The 21,072-nt window shown below is 44.1% G+C and overlaps 1 protein-coding gene across 2 annotated transcripts in view; it reads right to left on the reverse strand.

The window, feature by feature from the left end:
- Positions 1–21,072, reverse strand: part of Sulf1 (sulfatase 1) — a 173,080-nt gene that overhangs the window by 133,112 nt on the left and 18,896 nt on the right. The window contains exon 1 of one of the 2 annotated variants that reach the window (XM_036177977.1): positions 9,507–9,766. The exons of the other annotated variant lie outside the window; for it this stretch is intronic. The gene's annotated coding sequence lies outside the window, so the exon portion shown is untranslated. Of the gene's footprint in view, positions 1–9,506; positions 9,767–21,072 lie in introns of those variants that run through there. 2 annotated transcript variants of the gene reach the window in all.

The raw sequence follows: 21,072 nt of genomic DNA on the forward strand, positions 1-21,072 counted from the left end.
AGCATTTTGTTCTTGTATTTGAGTTTTGTATTTTCTTTCTGCTTTCATTCATTCTTTGTTTTTTGTTTGTTTTAAAGATAGAGTTGTGCTATGCAGCCCTGGTTGTCCTGGAACTTGCTATGTGGACCATACAGACTTTGAACTTGAGGCAATCCTCCTGCCTCTGCCTCTAGAGTGCTGAGATTACAGGCATGAACCACCATGCACAGTTTATTAATGCTTTTGTTGACAGGTTTTGAGACAGAGTCTCAGTCTGTAGCTCAAGCTGACCAGAACTCACTGTGCAAACCAGGTTTGGCCTGAACTCTCCTCAGCCCTCTTGCCTTAGTTGCCTCAGGGCTGAGATTATGGACATGAATGGCCTGTACCCCAGCTTTGATCACTTTCCCAGAGAGCATAAACCAAGGCCGAGGCTCCAAGTCCAGTTAGTTGTTCAGGTAATATGTGACTAAAGAGCCCCTTAGCCCCACTTACTCAGGCTGTTCAATTGCTGTGATAAAACACCATGATCAAGACAACTCATTAAAGGAAACCTTTATTAGTTCACAGTTTCAGATTTCGAGTCCCTGATGATGGAGCAAAGGTGTGGCAGCAGCAGCAGCTAAGAACCCTCATCCTGATGTGCTGTGGGATGTTCTGTGTGTCAAATGTGTTGCTCTGATCGGTTAATAAATAAAACACTGATTGTCCAGTAGCCAGGCAGGAAGTATAGGTGGGACAAGGAGAGAAGAGAATTCTGGGAAGTGGAAGGCTGAGTCAGAGAGACACTGCCAGCTGCAGACATGAAAAGCGAGATGTAAGGTACCTGTAAGCCACAAGCCACGTGGCACCTTATAGACTAATAGAAATTGGGTTGATTTAATATATAAGAACTAGATAACAAGAAGCCTGAGCCATTAGGCCAGACAGTTTAAATAATATAAGCGTCTGAATGATTATTTTATAAGTGGCCTGTCAGACTGACAGGGCTTGGTAGGGGCTGGAGAGAAGCTCTCCAGCTACACTGATCCACAAGAAGGAGGCAGAGAGAGACACTGGGAGAGGAGTCTATTGGAACCACAACATTGTCCCTGGTGGCACACCTCCTCTAACAAGGCCACACCTCCAAACAATTCTATAAACTGGGAGGTAAGTACTCAAACATAGGAGCCCATTGGGGCCATTCATTCAAATACCACTGCGGCATCTTCTCCCAGTTTTTAATGCCTGCTGTTCCCGGCCTAGAAATGTCTACTTGTATTCTCTGCTCCACACGTTAGCATTCTAAGTTCCCCTTGCACCAGCACCAGTCCCATCTTTTCCATCCTCAATTTACAGTCTTTGCTCTCAGCAGTGTAAGCTGAGATGCCATATAGCACTCACTGTTATTGCCACTGTGGCCTCTGATTGTCTTGTCTCGCCCGCTAGGTTTGAAGACTATTCATGGAAGGCCAAGCCATAGGCTTTGTCTTCATCTCCTCCTCTTGCCACAGTATAGCTCTGGTAACTGCCAGGCAGGAACTGACTGTCACCATAAAAGGCAGCCAGGCAGGCAGGATCTGAATTGCATATTGATCCTTGGTTTGTCTTAGGGTTTGTTCAGATTTGATTTGAAAGATATCTAATTTTAATGGTATTAAAAACTATAAAATTAGTGGCTGGAGATATGGCTCAGTAGTTAAGAGCACAGGACCTGGGTTCAATTCCCAGCATCCACACGGTGGCTCACAACTCTATCATTGTAGTTCCAGGGGATCCTCTGTTTTCTCTTGGCCCTCATCATCACAGCACACAGATGGTGCATGTAAATACATGCAGGCAAAAACCTCATACACATAAAATAGAGACAAGCCCATCTTTGGAAATATGTAAAATTAAGAATGAATTTTTGGCCCACAGTGAAACTAGACCAGGAAGTGGGTAGTCTTACTCTGACTCATTTGCCCCTTTCTCTTTCCCAAGCTAGACAATTTCTGTAAGTAGTAGCTTGGCACAAGACTCAGAAGTGTTGTATGAGGCGTGTGTGTGTGTGTGTGTGTGTGTGTGTGTGTGTGTGTGTGTGTGTGTGTGTGTGTGTTCATGAGTCTGTTTTTCTGTTCCTAGGATGAGGAGATAAGGAGAGATTGGAAGACCTCTGAAATCTTGGTCCCAAAGTCTGTAAGATTTGAGCACATAAGCTTGTTCATTCATTAGAAGTTGCCATCTACCCACGAGAGCAGGACTTCACCAGTTGGTAATCTTCAGGGAAGTAGAACTTGGTTTCCTGGCTGTTCCTGCCAAGCTTGGGTCCCTTTTTGTACTACCACGTTTGTGCATTTGGTACTTATGAGTCCCTGCTATAGAACTAGCTGAACGAACCCTGCTCTTTTCTTGCCCCATGTCTCAGATGTTTAGCAACAGAGCTGCATTTCCTGGCTTTCCAACTTCACCAACTCATCAGGTTTTGCAGCACAGAAATGTCATTAAAACCTCCGCCTTGGTGGAAAACATTAGCACTGTTCATGATTAGTGAAATGCTGTGATGGTGACAGATTTTTTTTTAAAAGCTATGTCTTGGAAGTATTTTTCTCTGCACACTGCACAGACACAATCAGAAACATGAGTAGGGCAGCCTGGAGAGATGGCTCAGTGGTTAAGAGCGCTGCTTCTCTTCCAGAGGTCCTGAGTTCAATTCCCAGCACCCACATGATGCTCACAATCATCTGTTATAGGATTTGATGCCCTCTTCTGGCATGCAGGTATACATGCAGAGCACTCATACATAACTATAAATACAAAAACAAAACCCACACAGGGTTAAGTGGTGATTCTTGTGCAGACAGAAGTCCTTGAGTTGTCCCCTTTACTCGTGCTGCTGAAGTGCATTCTGCCTTGGTTCCTTTGGTCCTGAAAGTAGTTCCAAACTGCTTTCCCTGAAGGATGCTCAAATGGTCCAAAGTGTCCTCATTAGAAAATTACACCAAGCCACACAAATCCTGACGTGGTGAATGGTGCATGCATGTGAGATTATTAGCTCATATGCAATAACATGAGACCGGAAAACATGAGAAGTTCAGAAACCAAACCCAAGAGAGAGCCAGGGACCTTCCAGCTTTCCACAGAAGTCTAGAAGTAAGGGAAACCCAGTACCCTCTGCACTCAGGTGTCCGACCATCTGCTCCTCAGATGCTGTGGAGACAAGCAGCCTGGATGGAGGAGGGCCTTGTCAGCATACCCAGGGAAACCACGGAGGGTGCAGCAGTGGTTTCGGAAGTCCCTGCTGCCCTGTCTGCATGGCCTCTGTGTGCAATGGTCGGCACCATACACAAAGCTGCATTCCCCCCACCCCCACTCTAATGGAGCTTTGGCCATCTCCAGTGTTCTCTCTCCCTCTTTCCTGTCTCTTCACTCTTTCCCCTCCCTCTTCTTTGGAAGAGGTAACACAGGGTCTTAATCCACAGCCCAGGCTCAACTGGAATTTACTATGCAGTCCAGAATGGCCCTGAACTCACAGAAACTCTCCTGCCTCAACCTTCCAAGTGCTGGAATTAGTCATAGACCACCACACCCAGCTTCTCTCTCTCTCTCTCTCTCTCTTGTTCTCCATCCCTCCTTCCTACTTTTTTTTATTTCAGGAGTTTGTGGGGGTGGTTTCATTCTGAAGCCCAGGCTGGCCTGGAATTCACTGTTTAAACTCATGGCAATCTTGTCTTGCTCTTCCCCCATCTTCCCGTCCTCCTATCCCCTCCCTGCCCACTCCCGCCCCGTCTTCTCCTGTCTTCATTTTGTAGATAAGAACTTGCTGTATTGTCCAGGTTGGTCTGATAATTTCTACTTAACCCAGGCTGGCTGGAAGCCCACAATCCTCCTACTTCAGCCTCCCAAGCACTGGAATTACAGGTGTATACCATGTCTGCCTCATGCTTGTTCGTTACTTTTTTATTTTTAATTAGATTTTTATTTACTCTCTCTCTCTCTCTCTCTCTCTCTCTCTCTCTCTGTCTGTGTGTGTGTGTGTGTGTGTGTGTGTGTACACACCAATGCCAATGTGCCCAGGTGTGCCTACACACATGCATATGACACAGCTGTGTATAGAGGTCAAAAGGTTAGCTTCACCCACACTAGACAAATGCTCTTCCATAGCCACATGCCCACCCCTAGAGTCTTCTCTCCCACCACCCAGTGACAAGTCATTTTGGCAAAAACAGGAATATTTCCATCATATCAAAAACCAGAGGGGCTTGAAATATAACTTCATAGGGGAGTGCTTGCCAAACATCTGTGAAATTTGTGTTCAATCCCAGCCCCCTACTTCCCAAAAACCTCAAAGATAATTTCCAAGGTTTTAGTAATTGTGGAGGGGGATGAACCATCAGAAGGCTAGTGGAGTTTAGAGTATAATCAAATACTATTTAAGACATGATTTTTAAAATTTTATGTTAGAGGTAGAAGTAACTTCTTAAATCTGTGCTTAAATATAGTTCACCTACCGAGAGGAAATATTATACAAGTTTCCAAGCCGAGCCACAATGTCTGGGGCTAAGTCTCTTTCATAATCAATGGCATTTACTCTGTGGTGTTCAGGTGGGGTAGGCACTCAGAAATCTGAGATGCTTTGCCATGGAAGATTAAGTACTGAGCTTCGAAAGGGTGAAAGGGTTTGAGAAACCCAAAGCTATCAAGTAATCAGACCCCAAGATTGAAAAAGTCGCAGCTTCCTGTCTGTTAAGCAGGTTTTTCTGTTGGCTTAAAATGTTAAAATTCATTCCCAATTGCCAGAGCTGGAAGGATAGCTTAGTGGTTAAGCCTATATTGCTCTTACAGAGGACTGGAGTTCTGTTCTCAGCTCCCACATCAGCAGCTTACAATCACCCGGTAACTCCACTCCAGGGGGTCCAGAAACTCATCCCCAGGTGCACAAACACACATAATTATTCTTAAAATAGTTAAGGCTAAGTCTTTAAAGAAATAAATTATAAATGTCACCAACCCCTCCGCTGTATTCCCACATTATACTGGAGAATGGCAGAAATGTGCTGGTGGCATTCAGGAGAAATGGTTTTAGACTTCTTCTAGGCCAGGTAAGGAGAGAGAAGCTTTGTTTCAGCCTTGGGGTGGAGCCCCTACCTAAGTGAAGTGAAGGCTGCCTAAGGAGCAGCCTTCCTTCTGATGTGTAGAGAGGACTGCTTCTTGAGTGGATGACAGGCACCCCAGGGAGCTCCCCACTCTGCTCACTGCTGATGACGTGGTGAAAGTAAACATTCCTCTCCACACAGGCACGCTAACATCATGGCCTTCCTCTTGTGAAGTTAATGAGGACACAACCCACCAGACAGGCAGCAGGGACCAGGAGTGACACATGAAGTCTGATGAGGCTGGACATAGACATTTCTTGGGAACAATTAAGACATTAGAGGGCTTGGCCTTCACGTTTCCACTCACAATTACATAGAGAGGAAAACCTGCCAATTTTATACTCTTAAAAATCTGTGCTTGAGATGCGGCAGGGGAGACAGCTCAGTCAACAAAGCTCTTTGCTGTGCTGGTGTAAGGGGGAACCATCCCCAGGTTCCATATTTAAAAGTCAAGCCCAGAGGTGGGGTGAGCCTGTAGTCCCAGTGCTGGGAGGATCCCTGGAGTTGACTGGCCAGCCAGCCTAGTGAGAAACCTTGTCTCAAAACCAAAATCAAACAAGGTGCAATCAGTGCCTGAGGGGACGAACAAGAAAGGCTGTCTTCTAACGTAAGCACACAGGCACGCACGCACGCACGCACGCACGCACGCACGCATGCATACACACACAACCCTCTTCATTTTCATTGAGTGATATAATCTCTTACAAACGACACTGCAATGACAGCTCAGAGAACTCTGTTTCTTCTCTGCTTACACCTTCTTTGTCCTCCCATGTCCCCCATAGCTACTCAGTTGCCTAAATGTAAACCCACTATAGAAGTTTCCTGTCTTTCATACCATTCATCCGGGCCCAAGTCAAGAATGTTCTACTTTCTAAATATGTCTGGAATCTTAGTCCTCAGCATTTCTCATTCCGACACAGTAATCTCTCCACTGTTCTCCTAGTTTGTAAATTTCTATTCACTGGCCTTTGAACAATCCATACTTCATATGGTCGCTAGGAGACCTATGTAAGATCTTTCTAGGGCTTAGAGTGTAGCTCTGGGATAGACCTTGTCTAGCATTTAGAAGGTTCTAGACTACATATTCCCTGTACTGCAAATACAAATAATCAAGACTAGTTCTAAAATAGGAATCACATCCACTTTCCATTTCTCAGCTCTACACAAAATTTTTTTTTTGTCTCTCCTATGAGTGAAAACCAGACCCCCAAAATGGTGGACGTGGAGGAGTAGGAGCTGTGGACTACAGATGCCTTCATTACTGACCTGGGTTTGCAAATACAGTAGCCCAAGGAAGTAACACTGTCCATAGAACCAACGTCCTCATGATGTAATAAATTAACTTTGGTCCACACTCACCTTGATAGAACTAGAAACAAGTTGGATCAGAAGCTGCTCTGTGGGTGTGTGTTTCACTAGAATTACTAGGATGTGTCATTGTACTGAAATGACTCTCTTTGATTCAACACTCAGTTCCTTTTCAGAGACTTGCCTTCCCTCCTGTTCTGTGGGCAGTGCTCTTCCCTTCTGGAAAGTTCTTCTGCATCAGCTGCTTATTCTTTGAAACCAAGCTCATCATCATCACCTTGTGAAAAGTTGCTGACTTCATGAGGCAGAAGTACCACTCTGAGTTGGGTACCGTCTCTCAGTCCTGAACATGCTTCTTTTGCAGGTATGAAAGTTAACTGTGATGGAATTATCTCTTGTTCTGGTCTGAACCTCAGATCAACAGCTCTTCCAAGACAAGACATTTTACCCACCTGTGCGTTGCTACTACTTAACACAGCATGCCATCCATCCATAGAAGATGCTCACTTCTGAGGTAAAAACAAAAGCAGGGGCTAGAGAGATGACTCAGCAGTTAGGAAGGACCACTTATTGCATTTCCCAAGAATCTAAAGGACCCAAGTTCAAATCCCTGCATTCACATCAGATGGCTCATAATCACTTGTAACTCTAGCTCCAGGAGATCCAATGGCTTTTTCTGGCTTCCATGGGCACCCATGAAACCATGGCAGGCACACATATAAATAAAAATAAATCTTTTATTTATTATTATTATTTTTTTAAGACAGGGTTTCTCTGTGTAACAGCTCTGGATGACTGGATTTGTAAACCAGGCTGGCCTCGAATTCATAGAGATTCACCAACCTCTGCTTCCCAAGTGTTGGGATTAAAGGTGTGTGCCACCACCGCCCAGCTAATAAAAATAAATCTTAAAAAAAGATGAAAAGAATTAATGGGAAAGCTCCAAAATGTACTGAAACATTGTTATGTTCAGACTCTCTGCTTGATACTTTTCCTACTTTACTTCCTGTCCTAGATTCTTTTCCTACATTACTTCCTGTCCTAGATACTTTTCCTACACTACTTCCTGTGCTAGATACTTTTCCTACATTACTTCCTGTCCTAGATACTTTTCCTACACTATTCCTGCGCTAGATACTTTTCCTACATTACTTCCTGTCCTAGATTCTTTTCCTACATTACTTCCTGTCCTAGGTACTTTTCCTACATTACTTCCTGTCCTAGATTCTTTTCCTACATTACTTCCTGTCCTAGGTACTTTCCTACATTACTTCCTGTCTTAGATACTTTTCCTTCATTATTTCCTGTCCTTGATACATTTCCCACATTTCTTTCCTGTCCTAGATTCTTTTCCTATATTACTTCCTGTCCTAGATACTTTTCCCACATTTCTTTCCTGTCCTAGATTCTTTTCCTACATTACTTCCTGTCCTAGATACTTTTCCTATACTACTTCCTGTGCTAGATACTTTTCTTACATTACTTCATGTACTAGAGACATTTCCTACATTACTTCCTTTCAGTCTTCTCGCATTCTGCTCTTGGGGAGAAGCTTTGGTTTCATTTCACAGAGGTCTTGCTGCTGGTCCTCAGGTGATGCAGTACAAAATCAGATCCAGATCTTATCTGTCTGTATCCCTTCTGTTGTGGTTGAGGATAAGATCCAAGAGGATGGGGCAGCCTAACATTCAGTGTTGATGGATCCCATTCAAATTTAGAGGTAAAAGGATTGGTCTCAACTTCAATTATATCTTAGAATTTCTTGGGAGTCCCAGATAATTTGTAGAACAAATAGCATTTAAATAACTTTTTGTTTTTGTTTTTGTTTTCTGTGACAGGATCTACCTTTGTATCCTGGGCTAGCCTTGAACTCATGATCCTCCTGGCTCAGCTGAATGCTGTGATTACAGGCGTAGACCACCACATCTGACTTAAAGAAAATCTTTAAAACAGACATAATTCCATTGTATTTCCAATGTTTATTATATAGAGAATAACTACCACAATGTGAAACTTAAGAAATTTCTTCATTTGGTCCCATTTTGCATATCATACTATCCTGCAGAACAGAGAGAGCTAGGTCGGTGCAACAGATAGGCACACATGTGCACACCAGCACACCCACACCCCTCTCTCATACAGGGTATGTCTGTCTAAAGTAACAACAGTCCAGTGGATTAATCACAGTGCTTAGAGCATTCAAAGATAGGCATTCTTGAATATTTCTTAGTTTTGTTCCCCAAAACAGTACTGAGCAATAATACCTTTCCATTTCCCATGATGAGATACAGTCACGGTTTTATAAATGCAAATTGTAGAGCTACCTCCAACAGAACTTTATTTCCTTGGTTTGTTCAATTAATACTAACAGTTCTACCTGTCCACAGCTTGCATCTTCCTTCTGTCGCTCCACAGGATTGCAGAGAGGTGATGTCTAAAAGCCAGACTTCACCCCTGAGCTGAATATTTCATGAATGCATCATTCTTTATGGAAACCGAGTTTACTAATCTGGCTTTAGGCTTTGCCAGGGTTTAAGAAGCTCTTGTCCACGTTCCTTCAATATTAAAACCCTTTGGTCCCTCAGTGGAAAAAAAAAAAAATAAAAACGAACACGCCCAGTGAAGTCATGGTGTTTGTGGAGCCGGTGAAGTTTCAAGCCTCCTGTGAAAGTTGGTGTTTATTTCATAGTGTGAAAAAAACCTTCTAACAATTATATTTACCTGAAATTGTGGGTAGTCAAGACAGAGAAACTGAAAATCCAAACAGTCACAACGTCTGCACTGCCTAACAAGTCAAGTGAATAGCCAAGGCTCCTCCTTCCTATGAGGGTTGGGTGCCAGCATGCAGGCAGCTAGAGTAGGCTACACTAGAATGCCCCAAGACTGGTCAATCTAAGCACTCCTTCCGGATGTTGTTTTGTAAAGTGAATTATTAGCTGAAACCTTTTCCCTCTTATTATCCATAGGAGAGACCAAACTGGGAGGGTGGAGACGTCATCTAAGCATCCCAAGTAGAGGCAAGATCATAAAAACACAAACTGCACAAAAGGCTGGAAGGGAAGCCCGTCTTCTCCCTGAGGAAAAGTAGATCACCATACTTACAAAAGCTGCCTTGGAAGTCTTCTCTAGAGATAAGGCTCTGGGTGCAGGGAGGAGGCAAAGGAGCAGAGATTAGGTGGCAGCGGGACTTCCTTCCTCCTCCAGAATGGGAGACTCATTGTTCCTTATCGCCCTGACCTCTGAGGGGCTCCAGGAGCCAGGGAGGCCTGGCCTCTGATCCCTGCCGCCCGCCCTCCTGGCCTCTGGGCCTCGGATTTCCAACTTGCAGATAAAGCTGCCCGGCCTGACACCAGCTCCAAGATTCATTAGGGACTGTCTGCGAAGTGCTTGCAAGATGCAGTTATATAAGCCCGGCGTATTATTATCATCACACACCCCCATAGACCCAGCTCTGCCAGACAAACAAAAGGCAGTTCCAAGAAGAGGAGGAGCAGAGGCAGAAGTTCCACTGGGGGTGAATTTCGGGACACTGTTGAACTGACTGGAAAAAAAAAAAAAAGAAAAAGAAAAAAAGGCAACCCAATACGAGTATGCAAACCTAGGCAAACAAACTCCACTGCAGCTGGCCGGCTGGGAGGGGAGGGGGCGGGAAGGGAGTCAAGGTTTCCAGGCATGCGGTTCTGGCGCCTGGAGCACCCGGTACAGTAGCTGCCTGTGGCAGGATGGAATGGATGAGGAAGATGTGGGCTTTGGAAAGCCAGGCGTTCCAGAGGCCAAGTACATAGTAAACACTGATCTTTCTTACACCCGGGCCCGGTGCTCTGTTCTCTTTATTCCTGGTTTCCTTTTCTTAATGGTGGTTTGCAGGGAATCTCCTGGCTCTGGGGAGTCCTCTGAAACCCGCCTGGGTCTCTGTTCTTTTCTTTGTGAGAGCAACCACCCAGCCAGGGTCGCCTGAGAAAGTTCCCAGCTACAGTCCTCATCTCAGCTTGCTCCTGTATCTTCTTTAGATTATTATTATCCATCCCGTGGCACTCCTTGCCCTGGTGTGAAGAGTCCTATCCTGGCATTCAAAGCCCACAAATTTTGTCTGCTCACTAATTTCTCGCTTCCGGCACCGCCCTCCAGTATCACCACCCGGCAGTGTTTTAGGATGTGAATCACCCTGAAAAGGTGGATTTAACATTCCTTGCATTTCCGGCCTTACTCATACCACACCCCACTCCTCAGTTCTCTGGTCCTCTGCAGAGGCTCACCCAGTTACTGTTGCTCACTGGCTTTCCCAAACTTACCTTCTCACAGGCTTGGGAACCCATCTTGTTCATGTTAGTGACCTGAGTCAGAGCCTCAAGAAGAGCAGTAGCTTGGTGAGTTCACTGAATTGGTTTGAGATCAAGTCTCCTTCCACAGCCACGGCTGTCCTGGAACTCAGAGATCCGCTTTCCTTTGCACTTTCCCAGTGCTAGGATTAAGGGTGTGAGCCAGCAAGCCTGGCAAGCATTGAATTATCTTATGGCTGACTGAATCTCGCCTGTGCCTTCTGAGTTTTCTAAGAGCCTCCCAGTGAATAGAGATGTTGGCCGTTGGGGATGTAATAGATTCATGAGGGTTGGTGGTTCCCCTCACGCATTTGAAAGTGTTCATACGGTTAAACAGGAGAGGCTGAGACTTGGCTTAGTGCTAGCACGAATCCTTGCCTACCCGGTTTGAGACCCTGGGTTCCATCCTTGCACTGGCAAAACCAGAGGCATTCGAACATTAAGGGGAACATCTCAATTTGAGTCGTCATTCTTCAGGACATAAGTCTGCAGAGAAGCAGGACAGCTAGCATCTGCGATGCCTCTGCTACCCGCAGAAGATGTCCTGTAAAGCACAATTTATGGGCCAGTGAGATGGCAGAGGAAGTGCTTGCTGCTAAACCTTGCAACCCAAGTTTGATCCCTGATACCCACTGTGGAAGGTGAGAAATTATTCCAGCAAGCTGCCCTCTGACTTCTGCACCCCCCCTGACATATATAAACAAATTGGTGTAATTAAGAAGAAATAAAGTATAGCTGATTTCATATAATCTGCTGAAATTGGGGTTTTTCAGCACTAAACACACTTGGGGATGTGCTTTATGGAAACAGTGTGGGCCCTTATAAATAAGCAATGGCTCTCTGGTTTATGACATGGGGTGAACACAACCTTCTTGAGGCTTTTTATTAACATGTTCTTGGTGACATTTCCTCTGTTATTCTTTGACCAAAACAACATGCTTGAAATTCCACGTCTGGTGGCTAGAACCTCCATCCTGTCATTTAAGAGGTTAGAGCTGTTTCTAGGAGGCGCATGCTCTCCAGGGCATACAGAATGTTCAGTGAATTGGAAGAATTCCCCCGCCTCCTCTAATTTGGAACAATCAAAACTAATTCAGGTTCTAAAGAACTTCAGTGTCAACTTGAGTGCCTCGGTTTTAGGGCTAGATGTGCTTATGTGTTCTTGTTTTGTATTTTAGGGAGATCGGGGACCCAAGACCTCACTGGGGGTAACACAGCCACAGCCCCAATGAGCACCCCTTGAAAAAAACCTTCTTTTATCATTTGATGATTTTGTATGGATGGGTGTTTTTCCTACATGTCTGTCAGTGCCCCATATGAGTGCAGCATTCTCGGGAGACAGAAGAGACCATTGGATCCCTGGGACTAGAGTTACTGATAGTTGTGAGCCACCATGCGGGGACTGGGGTTAGAATCCAGGTTCTGTGAGAGTGAACTCTAACCACTGAGCTATCACTCCTGCTCCCTAATGAACATTCTTAACCTACCAATATCCTGAAATACAACCATTTTAATCTTTATTTTACCAGTGGGAAAAGCATGTTGGCTGTGGTGGCCCATTTCCCATGTGTGACACAGTCCTTGAGAGAAGTGACTTTTAAGGAGGGAAGATTCATTATGGGATCACGGGTTCACAGATTCCCACCCACGCTGGGCTGGTTCTGTTGTTTGGAGAAAGCCTGGGATGGGGCCAGAACATCATGGCATGGTGGAGCAAAGCAGCCTACCTAAAGACACCCAGAAGCAAAAAGAGGAAAGGGGAAACTTACTAGGGTCCAAGTCCCAACTTGAAGAGCATGACCCCAGTGACCTGATGCCCTTCGCTAGGCCCCATGCTTGAAGGTTCCAGCACCTCCCGAGAGGATCCCAGGCCAGCCATAAGCCTTTAGCACTGAAGCCTTTGGGTGGTGTTGCAGATCCAGGCTACAACATTATTTACACAGCTAAGAGTGTGAAGAAGGCAGAATTTGAGCCCTCATGGGTATGACTCCACAGACTCCATCCCTTCCAAATCTGTAAGAAACCTTACTTTAAAAGTGTGGCATCTTCTAGTTATAAAACTGGGTTTCAAGGAGCCCGAGGCTTTCAGCCTATATATGCCTTCAGGTGCTTAAAGCCAGGCTAGCCCAGTAGCCATGATTCAAAGAAGCATCATTTTGATCTGGATGTGGCTGAAGTGTGTGTGTGTATGTGTGTGTGTGTTGTTCATTTGTTTGGCTTTTAAAGAATATTTATTTTTAGGTGTATGAATGTTTTTGCCTGCATGTTTGCCTGTGCACAACACATGTGCAGTGCCCACGGAGCTCAGAGAACATCAGATGCCCTAGGACTGCAATTACACATGTTGTAAGCTATCATGTGGGTGCTGGGAATTGAATTTGGGTCCTCTGGAGGAGCAGCCAATGCTTTTAACTCCCTAGCCATCTCTCCAGCAGTTTGGTTGGTCTTATGAAACAGGATCTCACTCTACAGGCAGCATGGACCTGGAACTCACTGTGTAGCTCAAACTGGCCTCAAACTCACATGACCTTTCTGCCTTACTTTCTGAATTCTCAGTGAGCCATCACCAAACCATGTTTGTTCTGTTTTATAGTGATTATAGATCTTGTTGAAAATAGTTTCGCTACTCAAACAAACAAACAAACAAACAAACAAACAACAAAAGCAACATTTCATTTAGGTTGGACACATTGACATCCACTTTTAGTACCAGCTACAAGTGAAGGCAGAGTTGGGAAGATCACTTGAGGCTAAGTGCTCGAGACTAGCCTGGACAACCAGGAAACCATGCTGATAAATACTTAAATTATGAAACTTGAATGGTCTGGAGATGTGACTCAATTGATAAAGTGCCTGCCTGGCCTTCAGGAGGCCCTACACATATACAGCATAGAGGAGGTGGAGAAGGAGTCTGGAGTTCAAGGTCATCCTGAGCTATATAGTGAGTTTAGTCAAGGAAAGACTGGAATGAGTCCCTGGGTCAAAATAAAACATAAATATTGTGAAACTTGGGATTCAGAGAGGGAGAAAGAGCCTTGTCTAAAATTTTATCAGTGGCAGCCTAGATACTCACTTTAGCTAGCTAGCCTGTCTCTGAGTCTACTCTACCTTGTCCTGTTAGCTTGCCATTTGCTAAATTACAGAGACATCTGAGCTCTCTGATGTAACAATCATGACTGTATTGTCCTTGAAAAATGGAAGGCATGAACATCTTCACATTGGCAAAGCTTATGTATTGTTTTAGCCCATTGTCTATAAATCTAAGGTCAATCAACATGTGCCTTGTGATTAATTACAATGAAGAAAGAGCTAAAATGTAATTTCGATGATTCAGGGTCCTTTTGCACTCACATCAAAGCGAGCACTGAAGGAGATTTTGAAATGCCTGGCTGGGGTCTGAGAGTTCCCGCTACAAAACTTGCTTAAGCTATATTTCTCAATCCAGTCAAAAGTAACTATTCATGGGGGACACAGTAGGTGCAAGCAAGGTGTTATTCATAGACAGTAGGCATGGCCAGGGAAAGTAGGTGTTATTCCAGCTTGTGTTGCTGGTATAGGTGACTAGGCTTTTTTTTTGTTTTGTTTTGTTTTTTGTTTTTGTTTTTCGAGACAGGGTTTCTCTGTGTAGCTTTGCACCTTTCCTGGAACTCGCTTTGTAGCCCAGGCTGGCCTCGAACTCACAGAGATCCACCTGGCTCTGCCTCCTGAGTGCTGGGATTAAAGGCGTGCGCCACGACTGCCCAGCTGTGACTAGGTTTATAAGCCTTGGGTTTCACATGCTGCTGTGATATCTTGGGGCCTCACTGGGCTCTTCTAAGGCCCAAACTCATAAGTTCTTTTGTGTTTTTTTTTCTTCTCTCTCTCTCAATTTGCTGCCTCACTAGTAGGAAAGGCTCTCCACCCAGCTTGGATCCCTGGTTCCTTGTCAATGAAACCAGCCATACTGCATCCGGTCTTCAACCCAACTCAACTTTCTGGGCTTCAGCTCACTCCAGGCCCATGAAATTTGTCACAGGAGCTAATCCTGCCCTCCCTTGTAAGTCCTCCCCTACTAGACACAAACACCCCATGCTGGCTAAAATCAAGGCAGCCTCCCCCAGTCCTGTGGTTCACTGTGTTCCCAGTCCCAGAGTGTACTCTGCCTACAGCCTTGAGTCGCCCTCCCTGGCTGGTGACTAATAACTCCTGTGAATTTTCTCTGTTCATCATCGGGTGCTGTGAGCTTCATTGTTCCCAGAGCTCTAGGGTGGGACCCCCTCCTTCACCACCCTGGTGAAGAGAACAAAACAATGACCAGACATTAATACTAATACTAAAAGGAATTTATTACACAGACCTATTGCCAAACAGACCATTTTTGGAGTTTTGTTAAGCATCATGCTACTTGCAAATAGAAATGAATTTTAGCTCAAATAATGCCAACCAGATCTGGTCTTTATTAATTTAAATACCCCTGAGCTTTGCCATCTGTTGTTTTTAAATTTTATTTTGCTCACCTAGAGGTTTTGGGGTCAGTAGCATGTTGCCTTTCTCAAGAGAGCTTTAACTACAGTCCTGCCTGGAGGCAAAGGATAAAAAGACGACCCTCCACGTCTGTCATTTCAATCCACCAACTACATTCTTTCAGAAAAATGCAGCAGAAAGAATTTTTTCTCATCTCCATAGATGGCAGATTATAATAAACAGTTTTTTTTTTTCCATCTGAGACATCCTATCGTTAATATATTTCCGAATTCTCAGCCCCAGAAACAAAGCTCCCAGTGTAATTTCTTTCCTGTTCGCGAGATTTACAATAGAAAGGTCATGTTTGCACTCGACTTTGGTTTGAAATTAATCTTCTTCTCTCCTTGTATTTCTGTAGCATCCAGGCACTTCATTATTTAGTCATTTCCAAATATGAAATGCTTGTCATTCTTGAACAACGACCTAATCTTCCCTTTGTGGGTGGAGAAAGCAAGCCATTGCCAGCAAACAGATCACTCGGAGGGTTCTGAGGGGCCCTGAAGGGCTTTCCTCCATGTCTCCACCAATCTACAAGGTAAAGATGTAAATTGTTCCATCTGTGTCATGTACAATAGCCTCCAGTCATGGGAAGGTGTTCGTGCAAAGCCCATCTGCATCCGGGCATGGGACGCTCAGGGCGCCATGGTGCTCAGGGTGCCATGGCAGGTGGATTGCGAACTTGGGTTAGGCAGGACTAGGATGTGAGTTCTTTGTTTCTATTTATTTATTTAACTTAATTAATTTAAAAGCGTTTTAGTAAGTGTAGGAAATACTGGGTTTCTTTGTACCACTTTCATATGTCATTGCATTTTGCTCATATTTGTCCCGTCACTGTTCCTCACCCTGCCCTCTACTCCCAATGGCCAGCTTGGGCTACATGGCCAGTCTCCTTCTCAAAAAACCCCCCAAACAAAGGTCACTTGGATTCTGTTGTACAAAATCAACAGACATCTTCAGACTTCCCAAGTGACTTCAATACTGAGGCTCTGGCTTCACCATCCCCTTGGCTTTCAGATGCTGTATCCCACATATGAACATACAATATTAGAACAGGGATTCATTTAAACCACGTCCATTGTTCATCAAACCTCTATTTTAGGGGGCAGGGACTAGCTCTCATTACATTTTATCACATTTTATCGCCGTACATACAATATGAGCTTTTGCATGGTTCTAGAAGCCAGACAAAACCCTGCCCAGCCCTCACTTCAAAGGATTCCTCACTTGACTAATTCTAAAGAGTAAATTGATTTTCTCATCATTTGCTGCGTTTGACAATAGGCAGGCTGACGGGGCAACATTGCTAAAACGACAGCTCCCTTTCACCCAAGGGGAAAGAATGCGTGTTAATATCTTAAATGACGGGCATCTTTATGAGAAATGTGAAATCATTTATCCTCAGCAATAACCTGCCGAGGATTAAAAAGTACTTGGGGCTTAGAACGGAAGTAATCTGTCAGGAGAAATTATTTAGACTGATATGAAGTAACCGAATAAATTGGCTTCTGGTAACTTCCTAAGGGCCCAAGGACATGTAGATTCAAGTTGGTTAAAAGTCAGCATGAGCTGACGAAGAATCTGGAAAAGAACTGCCATTCTATAGGAGGAAAACATAACACATTTATTGGATAAATTCCTTCTGCGAAAAGATAGCACATTTACTTGATAAATTCTTTTTCATCTACTAGGAACCCGAAGTGATTTCAGAAGGACACGGTTATCAAAAGGACATGTGGAGTAAGCAGGAGGATGCCTTGCCTATGCAGAACAACAGGGAGACCTCACCAAGCCACTCCCTTGTGAGGCCCTAATTCTAAACAAGAGTAGTGCTTTCCTTTGGGCACTGGTCTATACCTCTCAAGGCTGGCTTGGGCATGAGCCTGGGGGACAAGTGTTGCTCTGGAGGTTGCCAATGTGCAGCAATGTGCAGGCAGGTTTGTGTCCTGCAGGAGCATCTCATTCCACTCTTCATGGCCTCAGAGTTGCACATCAGTTAACAAGTTTTTATCGGAATCTCTCTCTTCTCCTTCTCAAAAGCTTCAGAGCAAACTCTTTTTCACCTCTTTACACAGAAAGCCTGGTAAATTATAGGAAGAAGCACTGTAGCTGCGTGGGAAGTTTAATTGGTCTGGGAAAAAAAGGTGCAAATTGTTGGAAAATGTAAGCTACATCCATGTAATTGATGCCTAAAATTTACCGTTTAAAGAAGAGAATTCTAGAGTCTGAGTATCCCTGCAGGCACCAGTTCAATAGTACCTCTTCTAGGGAATGGAAACACATTCTGCGAGGGGTCCCGGCAGTTGCTTGGGTTTATACATGTAAACATAAAAACAGAAAGGAATGGGTTGATGGTATAGCTCTGTGATGGAGCTCAGCAGGAGCCAAGCCCGGTCCACTACCCAGTACGCCCCACCCCACCTCAACTGTGCTGTGAATAAAAGAAACCAGTAAGAACCTGGTTAAAAAGATGGTGATAGACAATAACCTAGATGTTACTGTGACTTTAGAACAAGGGATAAACAGTCCTTTGATGGTCTAAGAAATAAAGTTTTCTGTGAGTTTGCGTGTGTGTGTGTGTGTGTGTGTGTGTGTGTGTGTGTATGTGAGTGTGTGCGCGCACACGTGTGTGTATATGTAGATGCCAGAGGTCAACTTCCTCTGACACACCTCAGATGCCTTCTACCTTGATTGGAAGAGATAAGCATCTCTCACTGACCTGGCCATCCATCCTGCCATCCAGCTTCCAGGTTCCACCTGTCACTGCTTCTCTTTCCCTGGGATTAAAAGTACATCTAAATTTCTATTGTTCCATGGCTTATAGTCAAGGCCTCAGGTCCTTTCCTGACTGAACTATTTCCTGAGTTTCCAACTCAACATTTTGATATTAGAATTTTAAGCTCTAACTCTTTAGAAATGGTACCTTGAGGGAGGGTTGACTGACAGAGAGAAACAGAAGACATTCAGTATAAAATGAATCAGGTTTGTCACAGAGGCTCTGTGTAAGCAAGCAGAAGTACAGATTGCAAATGTAGTGCTATGCACACCCATGAGCAGGTGTTGAGGGGAGGCAAGAACAGACTGAGTGGAGGCCAAATAGGAAGCAGGAGGTGTAAGAGACTGGACTCTGGATGCCATCCCATGCAGAGGTTGCATACTGAGAGAAACTGATAAGGATGTGCTAGAACTCAAGAGAGAAATAGCCCTCAGCATGCAGAACCTGCAAGAGCGCTTTGTCTGGGGCTGAAAGCTGCCCATGTTATTATGAAGCTGAGGTTAAGGCTTGAGCCAGGGATAGGAGTAACAGGCAGGTGAAGAAGTGATAAGGGGCAGGCAGACATCTGCAAGGAATCCTTTAAGGCTTTACACCAGGCCCAGCTGAATAACCTGACTCCAATGGGTGCAGATTTTACCCACAGTTACCTCACCTCACAGTAAAGTCTGGGTGTGTGCCTGTGTGCCTGTGTGCTGTCCTGGAATCCCTGGACTGAGTCAGAGGTGACTTTTCAGAAGCAAGTGGAACTGTAGGGCTCTGTGCTCACCTAACTGTCTTACTTTGGAGGGGGGGATCTGAATGACTGGCATGTGAGATTTCAGAATGAAAAGATACCGCAGAAAAGACCAATTGCCAGTGTGCTTTCAGAAGGGTGGGAGTGGGGAGTGTGACATTCAGGAGGCAGAGGCAGGCAGAGCTCTGTGATTTCAAGATAGCCTGGTCTACATAGCAAGTTCCTGACCAGCCTGGGCTGCATAATAAAGCTCTGTTTTTCTTTGTTTGGGTTTGTTTTGGTTTTAAAGGAAGGAAAAAAAAAAACAAGAGGGAAGGTGGAAAGGTGTTTGTCACCATCTTGCCTCTGACTAGTTTCTTCCTGGGTCATTACTTGGTGAGTAGCCATGAGGGGCACCTGGGAAAGTGCCTGTGTCTCTAGAAGTGGGTGTTCCCCTGCTCTGTCTGCTCTCTGCCAAACTTTTGGATTCATTATCTAACTGGTTAGAGCAAAAGGAAAAGTGAAAAATCACAAAATCTAACCAGCAGTGTGCCAGGATTTTTTGTCCTTTGCTTTTGTCAGACATGTGACTCTAATCTAAACACCGTTATCCAGTCAAAGGCCACACCTTTCAGATTATCAAGAGGGCCGACCTTCCAAGGGCTGATTTAATTGTTTAAAACAGAAATTTGTTCTCTTTTTCTGGCTTTGAAACTGTGCTTTGCTATAAAGCTGAGGTTTGGTGAATTGAGCCAGCTTAATTTTTAGGTCTTGTGTTTAAGTATTTAGACCATAATGTCTTAAAAGCTTTTTAATAGCGAACTCTAAACATCATCCATTCATTAAACAAGCAATTACTGAATGTTTAGAGTGTGCCAGGGACTGCTGTGGATTCAGATAAGATTTTTCAACCTGCCTTTTAAAACAAATATATGTCCTTACACGCTATGTTCTTAAAAAGGAATTTTTCAGGGTTAAAAATATTAACAAATATCAGGAAAAGAAGCTGATGAAACTCTCAACTAGGCTTACAAGGAAAAGGGGAGAGCAGGAATGGTACCCAGGGGCAAAGGTCTTGCTCAGTATTGGGCGAATCCTGGGTTCGATCCTCAGCACAGCAAAGAATAAACACACACACACACACACACTCAAACAATTCAGTGAGATGGCTCAGTGGGTAAAGGCACTTGTTGCCAAGCCTGACAACTTGAGTTCAATCCCTGGGACCCACATGGTGGAAGGAGAAACCAATTCCCGAAACTTGTCCTCTGACCTCCATACACCTGCCATGGCATGTACAAATGAAAAAAAATGTAATACAAATTTTAATAAGTAAATGCATAAAGGGACTATTCAGGGAATGATAGGAAGTGTAGTATCTAGTTTCTTGGGATCACTTCCTGCTTTGGTGTGTATAAGTCTGCAGCGTTGCTGAAGGGGCTCAAACTCCAGAGCTCAGCTCCTCATACAGAAGATGAGGAGAAACACAAGCGAGAGAAGGTGAGAAAGAGAAAATGTATGCACTCTTCCAATAGTAGTGGAAGTCATCTGTACACATCATGGTACTGTATTGCTAAATATTAGTATTTCAATGTGGTTTACCTAAGAATACAAAATATTACACAATGCATGACTTAGTACCAATGCTTTCCCTAAGAATACAAAATATAACATAATGTATGAGTTTGTCTTTCATAAATCTCAGCTTACTATATATAAAGTGTAGACATCATTCTTGGTTGTTTTTTAAGTGAATATTTTCTCTGTATTAGCAAATGCAGCACAAATCTAGAAGTTTCAGATATGGGCATTTGGTGAAAGGCAATGGGGATTGAACAAGGACCTTGCACATACTAGACAGATGCCCTACTGACCTATATACACCCCAGCCTCTGAGAAAACACTGTGATGTTAGCAGGGTTTATTGGATGCCTGGGCGTAGCTCAGTGGTAGAATACCTGCTTATAGGATGTACAAGGCCCTGGGTTCAAACACCAAAATTCTCTATCACAGCTAAATAAAAAAACTACTAGAGAGAGTTCTGATTATAGATGTCAGGAAACAGGTCTTTAAACATTGCCAAGTATTGGCCATGGGCAAGAAACCTACATAGCCTACTCCTTATATTTCTTAATCCATAAAATGAATGCAGTAACACTCATTTTATCTAGTCCTCATCTAAGCCATCATGAAGATCAAATTTAAAAAGGCCCACAAAGATGATTTACAATGGTGGCATGATGTGTAAACAATAGTAACTTCTATATACACAATGGTATACCTATAGTCCCAGTTCATCTAGAGGCAGAGGAAGCATTGTTTGAGTCTGATTCAAGATTTAACCTGGGTAACATAATGAGA

This window comes from Onychomys torridus, chromosome 2 (assembly GCF_903995425.1).
Source record: "Onychomys torridus chromosome 2, mOncTor1.1, whole genome shotgun sequence".
NCBI lineage: Eukaryota > Metazoa > Chordata > Mammalia > Rodentia > Cricetidae > Onychomys > Onychomys torridus.